Below are 11,228 nucleotides of genomic sequence, written 5' to 3' on the forward strand. Positions count from 1 at the left end.
TTTTTTTTAATGACTGTATTCTGTAATGGAGTCCTTTGTAAATTTCCTGATGAATATTGAATAAGTAAAAGTTATCTACCATAGCTATAATATCAATTAGGACATATTGAAAGACATTAAAATTAGCTAATCAAGTGAAATAGAAGTAAAAGTGTCCCAGAAATGAATGTAAATGTGCAGTTTACATTTAACTTCTGGATTCTTACCATGTATCCATTAAAATATAAGATTTGAAGAAAAATATTTTCTAAGACAGTATGTACTAGTCTGTTTTTTGTCTTGGCTAAGGGAAGTCAGACCTCATAGACCACCTCCATTCCTCCTTGAGATAGCCCTGCATGCTGTGTGGTCCTGCACTGGCTTCAGCCTTGTTCTTCAGTTCCTACTGTTCTGTAGCACTTTTTGCTCTGACATTATTCAAATAGTGCTCTTCAGAGCCTCATTCTGGGTGGTTCTACTAATTCTATATTATGAGCAACAAGAACAGGATGATCACTAATTATTGAAGAAATACTAAGGCAAATTACTACTAAAAATAGATTAAAGAGAGCTAGCCATTTTTAAAACTCTTTTAAGACCTAAATATAATTACTTAAAAACTTGTTCTTCATTGTTTTTGTTTTTGGTGTCACAGATGGGGGAGGCACTATTATATGGAGTGAGATAGCCAACTTCAATTCCTGGCTCACATTACCCCCAGGAACCACCTCTGACCTTGAGTCCTTGATGTGATGGTGATGATCATTGGAAACAAAGATTGTCTGCACTCACAGGGCTGCGATGGCCCCCTGAGAAAAGGCACATTTTATTCCCTGGTGTGAGGTGAGTATGTCTGGGAATGTAGGTGTCTCAGCTTGTCCCCCACCCTCAGACCTTTCTTCCAGTTCCCTGAATCCCAGCCTCCTCTTTCCAACCCATGCTTTTTCTCCTTGCAGAGCTCAAGGAGGAGGCTGAGGAGAATACTCACATGAAGAAGCAGGAAATTACTTCCACATCGGGAGTCTGAGGAAGGTGCCTGTGAAACAGGGTCTTGAAGTGGTGCCAGGGCCTGAAGTTCTCATAGATTTGTGAGCTCCACTGGAGTCATCTGGTGGTGCCAGAGCCAGGAAGGTGGGTGGCGCGCCCACCCCGAACAATGTACCTGGCCATTGGCGCACATTCATTGGAAACATGATGGGGGCCAGCTGGGCAAATGGTCATAGTGCTGGAGAGCAAAGGCCCAGGTGCCAGTGGATCCCATAGTTTTGGATCTCCCCACTGGCTGAGGCAGGCACAGTGGTCCTCAGGGTAGAAGATGCCATGAGGAGTGGAGCAGGATGCTCCACACCCCCCACAGAATGCCTCTGGAGCCCTCCAGTTGAGGGGTGCCTGGGTGTGGGCAATGTTCTGAATATGAGGAGGCCCTGCTGGCCTCAGTTGTGGCCCATGTTGTCCATAGGTGAAAAACCCAGGCACATATGGTTGTCAAGGGTAAGTGGACAGCACTAGAGGGTTACCCTGAGAGATGGATGAAGTCACACATGGTGCCAGGGGTGGCTCCCAGAATGGGTGGTGTGTTGACACAGGGGCAGCTGGAAGATAGGGAAGGCTCTTGAATGCAGACATGTGGGCACCAGGATTGAAGTTCATGCATGGTCTCCATGATGCAGATGCTGTGGAGGCAAAGCAAAAGGGAGAGTGGAGGAGGGGAAATAGCAGTAAGATTGAGGACCCCTAGTTCCTTAGTCAGTGGGACTCTGAGGACAAATTCTAAGATCTCAGAGCCCTGGGGGCAGGAAAATTATGCAGTTTGCAAATGTCCCTTAATGAATTTCATGTTGTGTTCCCTTAGTCATACTTATACACAGAGAAAACTTGTTTTCAGTACACGAGGATTCCCTGAACTCTATCTGTTGGCTGTGACACCTCAGCTTTTCCTGCTTCTGAGAGACCCTTTTGCATCCTTTGCAGAAAATCCATTGGCCTTGTAGGTCACTCCCTATAAATTGATCAATTTGACTCTGTCAGTGGCACCATACCCTGCTGCATGCTCACCAACAGGAAAGGGATAATCTCCAGGAAAGATGCAGGTACCCCAGGGTCACTTGTGACGATGACTGTTTCTAAAGATTATTGCCCCATCACCTCCTCAGCCTTTCTTTTGCTAATACTCCTTGTATACCCCTCCACTTCTTTCCTAGGCTTCCACAAACAAGCAAAAATACCTGAATTTGATCTCTGCCTAGCTAGAGGCTGAGGATTCCTGCAGTTCACTCAGGAGCAAATCCTGCCCAGCATGTGGGTGCTTCTCCCAGAACTTCCCACAGCAAACACTAATGGGGGTCAGATTCTGGCCACCTGTGTCCCTAGTGTTCACTTGTTTCTGCCATGATGCAGGGAGCTCCTTTCCCAGGGAAGAGGTCTATGTTATAGACACTGAGTTCCCAAGATCCTCTCCTGGGCTTACCAGCAAAGGACACCGAGGTTTATGAAGTTGATGGGATGGTGAGGATTGGGGTTTCCAGAGATATTAATGGACACTGGTCATTTTTTTACTGGGTCTGGGAATTGCAGCCATTCTGAGGTCCATTTCCTTTGTGCTCCCAATAATGGGAAGGAAAGTGTCACACAGATTCAGGCCTGCACTAGTTGCTCCCTGTGGCAAGGCTGTTGGGAGTAAATTCCTGTCCACCAGAACATTATGCAGAGCACAGTCAAGGAATGGGAGGTCCATCACACTTCAACATTTGCACATATTAATCAGGACACCTGCCTAACTTCAAATGACAGTTCAAGTAGCGCCCCTTCCTAACTTTGTGCTATACTCCTCCTGTCTTCATAAGAACCCAGTCATCTTCAAACCTGATACTGGAAAATGAAGAACACCCCACCTCTTTTCATGGAATAGCAAACCAGAAAGATAAGCAAAGTGTTTGTGTCAATGTAAAAACAATGAGCTGAGGCTACACACAGAGAGTGTGAAAGTGATAACAATTCATAAGACCTTACAGAGGCCCAAGTCTATGTTGGTTGAGTTTCCTGGGTATGCTGCCCTTCAGGAATCAAGGACACCTGCTGTCATAATGGAAGGTGAAGTTTTCATGGGCAAGAAGTTGGTGAGGTACCCTGGGCTGTGGCAGTTAAAGTGCCCTGCAGCCTCACCCAGAGGGAGTATATCACACTGCATTGTGGTCATTGAGAATCCCTCTGGGCAGTTTTCTAGCTAAGAACATTTCTATCCATTACCCAGTTATGATCTGAGACTCTCAGTCAATCCTCTCAGAATTATATCACAGGCAGCTTTCATGTGAATGACGAATGGACACAGGGCTCAGCATCTTGACTCTAGGGAGCCCTAACTGACCACCACTGTGACACTGTCTGTGACTGCCTAAAAAGCCATGCAGTGACCAATGTCCATTCTACAAGGAATCAATCCCTTGGCCTCTTTCCTTTCTACTGATCCAGTGTACTTCCCCTGATTTGGTCTGGACCTGGGTCTTAGGAGTCCTCCTCCCCATGAGTAGTACCAGTCTTTCCTGGGCTTCCTGGGCCATGTCAAGTGCATTGTCTAAGTCTCATTTATTTCTTTACTTCTGCTCAATGAGTTTAACCCAGAGAAAGTACTCCATTCTAACTCCCAAAGATTTACAGGGTGACTGGTAGTCAGATAATAAATCCCTGACCCTCCAGGCTTACCTCCTTCTAAAGGTCAGGACACTGGACACAGTTTCTCAGTCTCCACAGTGGGAAAAATCAGTACATAACCCAGAGGGTGACCTGCCTGTAACAGATGCTCAGAGTCCAAGTGAGCCAAGCTGGGCAACGTTTAAGTGTAAACCCCAGTGGAATGTTGGATCCAGATATTCTGCAGTGGGGGGAGGGGGGCAAGGGCAGCTGGCCTGGGTGGGGGCCAAGCAGATATTCCATGAAGAGTTCTGGTAGGTATAGAAGAACCTCAAGTTCCCTTCAGGCAATTCAGAAATGACACAAGTGCTGTGTGCCTCTGGATCATTTTGAAATAGTTTCTAAAATCCACAGGAGAGTGTTTTGACAGGTCCCCCTCTGTTTCAAAACCCCAATCATCTTTGCTCCCCCTGATGGACAGGACCAGTGAGCCATGGCTCTCATGAACCACACAATCATGGGTATAAACCAGTCAATACTCTAAGCTGTAGGGTATTGAATGCATTTTATGTATAGTGTGTATGTGTGTATTTGTGTGTGTGTGTGTGTGTGTGTGTTCACGTCTTTTAAGTCCCATCCCTCCTCTGCAAAACACACACTTGGATGTTTATGAAACATTCAATCCTTTATTATGAGTCTTTTCAATGAATGGGGGGGAACCATGATACTCAGGCACTAAAAAGAAGCTTTTTTTATTCTTCCTTCACTTGTTATCTATTATTTGATATCACTGATGATATAGCTGGTGGGAGGTTTTTTATTTTTTTAACCAGTGATATGAAATATGCAGTATAGAATAACTATCTTCTTCTATTCATTCCAATCTTTTTAAAATAATCATTTACTGTAATGAATGCTGGAGACGAGATTTTCAAAGCAAGCTTTATTTGCTAGACCCAGATCTAATTCAGGGGCCTTGCATACTCTTGGTCAGTGCTTTGCCACTGAGCCTCATCCCTTACCCCATGCAGTTTTGCACTGTTTCAAGCTCCTAGACCAAAAGTGCACATTTAATAACACTAGCCAAATTCAATTTGTGCAAAGTGGCTCACTGAAATGTCCTTTTGTTCTACTATCTGACCATTGCTCTTGTAAAGTCCTGAACTAACATAGATTGTTGAAGGGTAAAAAAAATAAAATAAAATTCTGAACATGGATGTCTACCTAATCAGGAACATTGTGGGAATGGCTAAGGAACCTGTCTGCCTCCTTTAGTGTTACCAAGATAGTTCTTTGACAGAATTGTTCTTTAATGGAACCTACAGATGGACTAGGAGGAAAGCACACACTGCTGTTTGGAGGAGTGAACAGGAATCAAATGGAAGTAGTGTGGAGGGCGTAAAAACACTGAGCCCAAATGAATACCCTATGCTTCCAAGTACTGCAAGGGGGTGGTCTCTACTGCAGGTGTGGCCGGTACGTAATAGTGAAAATCACTTTGGCATTTCAGATGCTCCCTGAAAGAAGGGCCAGCCCAGAGTCTCTGGGACAAGGAACCTCACAGGCTTCACCTCTCAGGCTTTCTGACCCACTTCCTCCCTTCCTGGCTCCTCTCCTGTAGCCTTCACGCATGTGCACATGCTTTGCTAGATGCGAGCGCTCAAAGGCCGCCATCCAAAGGCTTCAGCATTGGTTGCTGTTCCAGCGGGGCAAGTTGCAGGCACGAGCAGGGACAGTGGGCTCCCAACAGTCAGCCATTGTTCCCATGGTGGCGTCCAGAACCTGTCCCATAAGGCCCCAGGTACTGGACCTGCGAACTTCTCCCTTCCCGTGTGTGTCCCTGCCCAGTCTTCCCTCCACGGGCAGTCAGCCTCCTTATGGGTGTGTGTCTGCTCTGGCAACCCCGCCCAGACCCCTGCGCCTCGCTTGGCAGCCTGGGGTGCAGGCCTTTCCTCACCTCCTAAAGACATGGGCCACCCCGACCAGGCCTGTGTTGTGCCGCAGGCCGCCAGGCCTAGAAGTGAGGGGCATGTTGGCCAGTGTGGCACCACTGTCAAGACATTGTCCATGTCCCTTGCAGCCTGAGTGGCGCTGGTGCTCCCAGGAACCTATGCAGTGCTTGAGAAGAGTGGTCCCGGTCAGCAGGTCAGCAGCTCCTGTAGGTGTAAGACTAAGTGGTGACGGTCATCTTCTTGTTCCCCGGTGAGAGCTGTGAATGTTAGAGACACTGTCAGCTGGCATCCAGGTTGTCAGGAGAAGGACACTCATTTTTCATGACGTTAGTGACATTGCAAAACGGAATACTGAGCTGCTTCTGCTGAGTCTGATGTGGTCACATCACGATTGATGTGCCCTCATAGGTTGGCTTTTGGTGGAAGAGTCTGGACAGAGCAACTAAATGATTACAGGAGAAACATTTGACCACAAGTCGTTTTGCAATAAAGAGATTCATATTTTATTATTAAATTTTGCACAGTAAAATTGATTATATGCTCTCATGTGGGTGTTGATGGGATGTTGGGGACTCCTTGTATGTATTTCTGAATGCCAGAAAATTTTCCTTTCATTTTGATGGGCATGAAAATCATGGGGTGCTTATTTGGATGAGAAAATGAGACGCTGTGCTGGTCCTGGAGGGATGGTAAGAATTCAAAGGGCTCCAGATATTTTCACTGTTACTTTGATGGGGTTGTGGTGTCCCTAATGCGTTGATATTGCATTCATAATTTGGAGCTTGCTGTGTTTTCAAAGGACTGACGATATTGTGGTATGTATTCACAAGTGTGGATGGTGTGGGTGGATACTTGAGATCAAGGGAAAGTGTGACTTTTTATGAGACTGATCAGGGTTTCATATATTTAGAGAGCGAGAGAAATAAGGGGCATAAACTCAGGGAGTTGGGCTTAGGTGTTTGTAATTTTTTTTTGTAATATTTTTCCTGTGGTCTTCTTGTATATTTGTTTGACCCATGAATGAACGCACCCTGGGAAGTTTGTGTGTAATATGTGTGTTTGCATAATGACTATGTTAATGAAAGTGTTTGGGTATATATCTCTGGGTTTGCATTGTGATTGCTATAATTGGGAAATGGAGGAGGGGCATTTGTATATTCCAGACATGGTGTTTTGGTATGTGAGATTTTTGACTAAATTTTATTTTCAGTTTTCATGTATATGTACTAGAGTGTGTGAAGGCTGGTCAATTACTAATTTTGTGGAGTAGTAGGATGAATATATTCACTGTGTGGTGTGGAGATGGCAGGTTTCTGTATTTTGGAAGACAAGGAGTTATTTCTTCATATTTGAGACTGTGTGAGCTTGTATATGAAGATAGTATAATATTTTGTGTATATTTGGGTATATTTGCATATTTGTTTGTAGTGGGTAACCATGTAAAATTGAGGTGCCTATGAAGAGTTAATTGTGTTTTGAATTTGTATTAACTTTTACCACACCTCATTGTTGTGTGAGTGTGTGTGTGCACATGTGTATGTGTGTGTATGTGTGTGTTGCAGGTAGTAACAATAGTTGTGAGGAGGAAGAAAATTTAGGTGTCCATTAGTATGTGTATTTAAGGGACATGACAGTTGATGTGTGCTTTATGGGGCCATATATGTATTAAGTAGAAAGTTATTTGTAACTGAAAATTAAGGATATATGTATGTGATGGACATTTGGGTATTTACACAGGGGAGTGTGGGAATTGTGTTTATATGTGTTAGGAATACATGATACAGTTATTTTTAGAATTGGAGTAGAGGTAAAGTGTATTCTGCTTGTCTGTGATTATCTGGGAGTTGTAAGTGAGAATATGTGTATTTTATAAGATCTGGTGCTGGGAGCCATTAGCCAAGTAGGTATGACAATTTCCTTGCCAGCGTACCCCATGTTGCTTAGTGGAAGGACTCATGGAAATAGGACATTTTGCAGTGACATTACATGTAGGTGACCTTGCTCAAGGACCAGGGCGGATCCGGGTTTAGGGTGTTCCCGGTTTAGGATAATCGGGTTTAGGGTGTTCCCAGTTTAGGTTCCAGGTTTAAGGTTTAAGATTATTCCTGCTGGGAATAGGACGTATCCTGCTGCCTGAGTTCCCCTTGAGTTCTCACGGGATTCAGACAGTATTTTTTGGGAGACAGAAGCCCAGTGGGAGTGGATTTTGGGCAGAGAACGTGGATTTCCCCAGAACGTGATTGTAGACGGCTGGTGTGAGTTCGGGAATAAAGAGTTGCTGTTTGAATCTACAAGCTGTGTGGTGGCTCGTGATTGTGTGCCCAGCCAGACTGCGGCATTTGTGGAGCTAGATCATGTGCATGCAAATTGGCATGAAATTCTTGAAGATTCTGGTGGTATTAGTGCATGGGTGTGGTTCTGGCATATAATTATGTTTTAGTTTCATGCATTTGAGAAGTCTAGGTTGTTGGTGGCTGAGCATGTCTTGAATTCATGGGAGCTCTTAGGGTATGCACTCTGGCAGATGTGAGAGATTCATAGTGTGCATAGTGCATTTTTGTATGGAGATGTCAATGTGGTTTTGTCTATTTGTGGTTGAAATTCAGGTTAGTATTCTGGGGGCAGGCAAATTTTGTGTACATATTCTTTGTGTGCTGGTGCTGTCAAGAACCAACTATGGTAGCTGATGCTATCCATCCCTTTCAGTTTGGTATTCAGGGACATCAGGTCATTAGGTTGAAATTAGTCTTGAGATAGATATACCTCATACACTAAAAGTAAAGGCTTTCTTATCTACCCCATATATCTTATTAAATATTTACTCACAAACCTCATGTGTGTGTGTGTGTGTGTGTGTGTGTTGTATGTGTATGCGCACAGTTATTAATACTGGGCAACCATGTGAATTAAATGTATTCAGACAACCATATGTTCATATCTTGGAGATTGTACATGTATTATGAGTGGCGCATCAGGGACCCTTTTGGAAAAGTGTTGATCCTGGTCATTGTGATCCACAGCATTGCTCCTAACAGTAGGGATTGCAAATTGGTTTGTGGATTCTGTTAGTTTCTTCATTGGGAATGTTCAATTCTCAGAACCACATATAAATCAATAAAGATCGATAGACAATTAAAATGAGCTGAAAGCTTTCAGAACCACTGGCCGCTACAACATGTGCCCTTGGTGGTGTTTGCTGGTGGAGATCAGGTAACTCTTCCCTGTGGAAACCTGAGGCTTCAGGGCTAGTCAGTACCTCCAGGGATGCCAAATCTCAGAAAAGATTTGAGTTTCTGTTTTGGTAGCTATGTTCCATTGGGTCATGTGTTGAAGTAACATTCTATTTTTTCTGTTCTGAAGGTTAAGAATTCTCTTCCTGTAGGAAGCAAATCCCTGCTTCATGTTTGTCTCATAGTGTGGTTTCACCTTCTTCATTTTCTCTTCTCCCATTGAGTGGCTGACCTATTAGTTGCATGTTCAAGGTGGCCACCAGAGGACCCCACAACATGTTCTTCCTTCCTGGGACTCACCTGAGGGTTTCTGTGTCTATCTTCTTAGGCTGATTCTCCTTCTGGCTGTGACCCAGGGATGGTTCCTGATAGGATGGTACATGTATGTGAGTGTGTGTGTGCATGTGTGTGTGTGTGTGTTGTGTGTGCATGTGTGTGTGTGTGTGTGAGAGAGAGAGAGAGAGAGAGAGAGAGAGAGAGAGAGAGAGAGAGAGAAGAAGAACAAGAAGAAGAAGAAGAAGAAGAAGAAGAAGAAGAAGAAGAAGAAGAAGAAGAAGAACAAGAAGAAGAAGAAGAAGGAGGAGGAGGAGGAGGAGGAGGAGGAGGAGGAGGAGGAATAAGTGAGGTATTTTCAGTCCCTTCTAAGGGTTGGATAATCACCATCTGGGAAAGGCTCATGAGTTAAAAGTTTGGTCTCTAGTGGATGGTACTATTGGGAGGTAAGGGGAGATTGTAGGAGGTGGGATGTCGTGGAAGTTAATCATGTCATTGGAGTTGTTCTCTGGAATGGGATATTGGGACCTGAGTTTTTCCATATCCCTATTCCCTTTTTTTATTCTCTCTGTTTCCTGGCCACATTGATGTGAGCAGTTTTCCTCCAGCATATTATACTGCACAGCCTCAGGTCCAAAGGCAACAAAGCGAGGCAATTATGGATTGGAACCTCCAACCATGAGTCTAAATTAATCATTTCTCCATTCATGGTGTTGATCCCAGATATTTTAGTACTGTGACAGATGACCGATTAACCAAGAAAAACTGGTGCCAAGGGTATTCATGTTTTTGTGATCCTACCTGGTCATGTGACTCAGAAGCCTTTGGAACTGGTTTTCAGGAAATGTTGAAAAAACTTGGAGAAACAGGCTAGAGAAAGCCTAGAGTGCTAGAAGAGAGCTTTGTGAGTGATGCTGATGTGAGATCAGACCAGAATGTGTGGAAAAATGCAAACAATAGAGGCTGTGTCCATGATGTTTTGAGATTAAAGTAAGCACCTTATTGGGAATTTGATTAGAGGCCACTCATGTGATGTCTGGCAAGAATTGGCCTACATTGCACGTGTCCTTAGAATTCATGGGAGGCTTATTTAAAGGTAAAAGAAGGTTATACTTTAGATATGAGATGTCTCTGGAAAGCTCAGGTATAAGACAATGCATGAAGTTTTTGAGGTGAAATGATTGGATTTTTAGAGCTTAATTTTAATGAGTGAATTAATCCACTGGTATGGATTAACTGGATGGTAACTGTAGGAAGTACAGTAGACCTAGAAGTAGTCAATCAGAGGGATGCCTTTGGGGTTCATAGTTTGTCCCTGGATAGCAGAGTTCTCTCTCTGCTTCCTCATTGCCATATCGTGAGCTGCTTTCCCACTCCCTACACTTCCACCACTATGGTTTGCCTCACCTTTGACCCAGAGCTATGGAGCTGGTCGTCAGTGGAGTTAGACACCTGAAACCAAGAGCTACATAAACTTGTCCTGCTCTAAGTGTTATTGTTAGATTTTTTTTGGTCACAGTGATATAAAAGGCAACTAAAGCACAGACTAATTTATCCAGCAGGAAATACTTCAAGGCAGTACAGCATTTGAGGTATGGCCTGGGTATTTATAGCAGCTTTCAGCCTGATTTACTATGGGGCTCCAGAGCAAAAGCCAGGATAGAAAGATTTAAAATACTTGCAGGTTTTCCAGAAAATAAAACTTTGTAATGTTGGTGCCAAGGATGGAGTGGTTGGTAAAGAGATTCTTTCCATTACACAGAAGCCACCTTTAGGCATCTCAGAAATTGGAAGGACACCACCCTTAGAAGGATTAATACTTTGTGGAGAGAGTGTCAGGGTGCCCTGCTTGCACAGGGCAGCCTTGGAATCCTTATGTCCAGATTCATTTTGCTGTGTAACTAACATCATATGGGCTCACAGAGGCCATGGTCTAGGCAGGTATGGCTACTGTCCTCATTCACAACAGACCTTGGTATTGTCCATGTGATGCTGGTTATCAGGCTTACAGAATGAAGAGTTGTGGGGTTGTGAAGGTTTGCATTGATACTTCAAAGGAAATGCTGGTGGCCAAGAAATGCATGTCACAGTCAGAGTGCAATCCAGTAGCCCCAGAAACAGTGATTTGTCAAACTGTGAGAGTGGAGCCAGTGTTGTGGTGGATAGC

Source organism: Marmota monax, unplaced genomic scaffold, assembly GCF_021218885.2.
Source record: "Marmota monax isolate L192 unplaced genomic scaffold, Marmota_monax_Labrador192_F-V1.1 WCK01_AAM20220418_F8-fsc00565, whole genome shotgun sequence".
Taxonomy (NCBI): Eukaryota; Metazoa; Chordata; class Mammalia; order Rodentia; family Sciuridae; genus Marmota; species Marmota monax.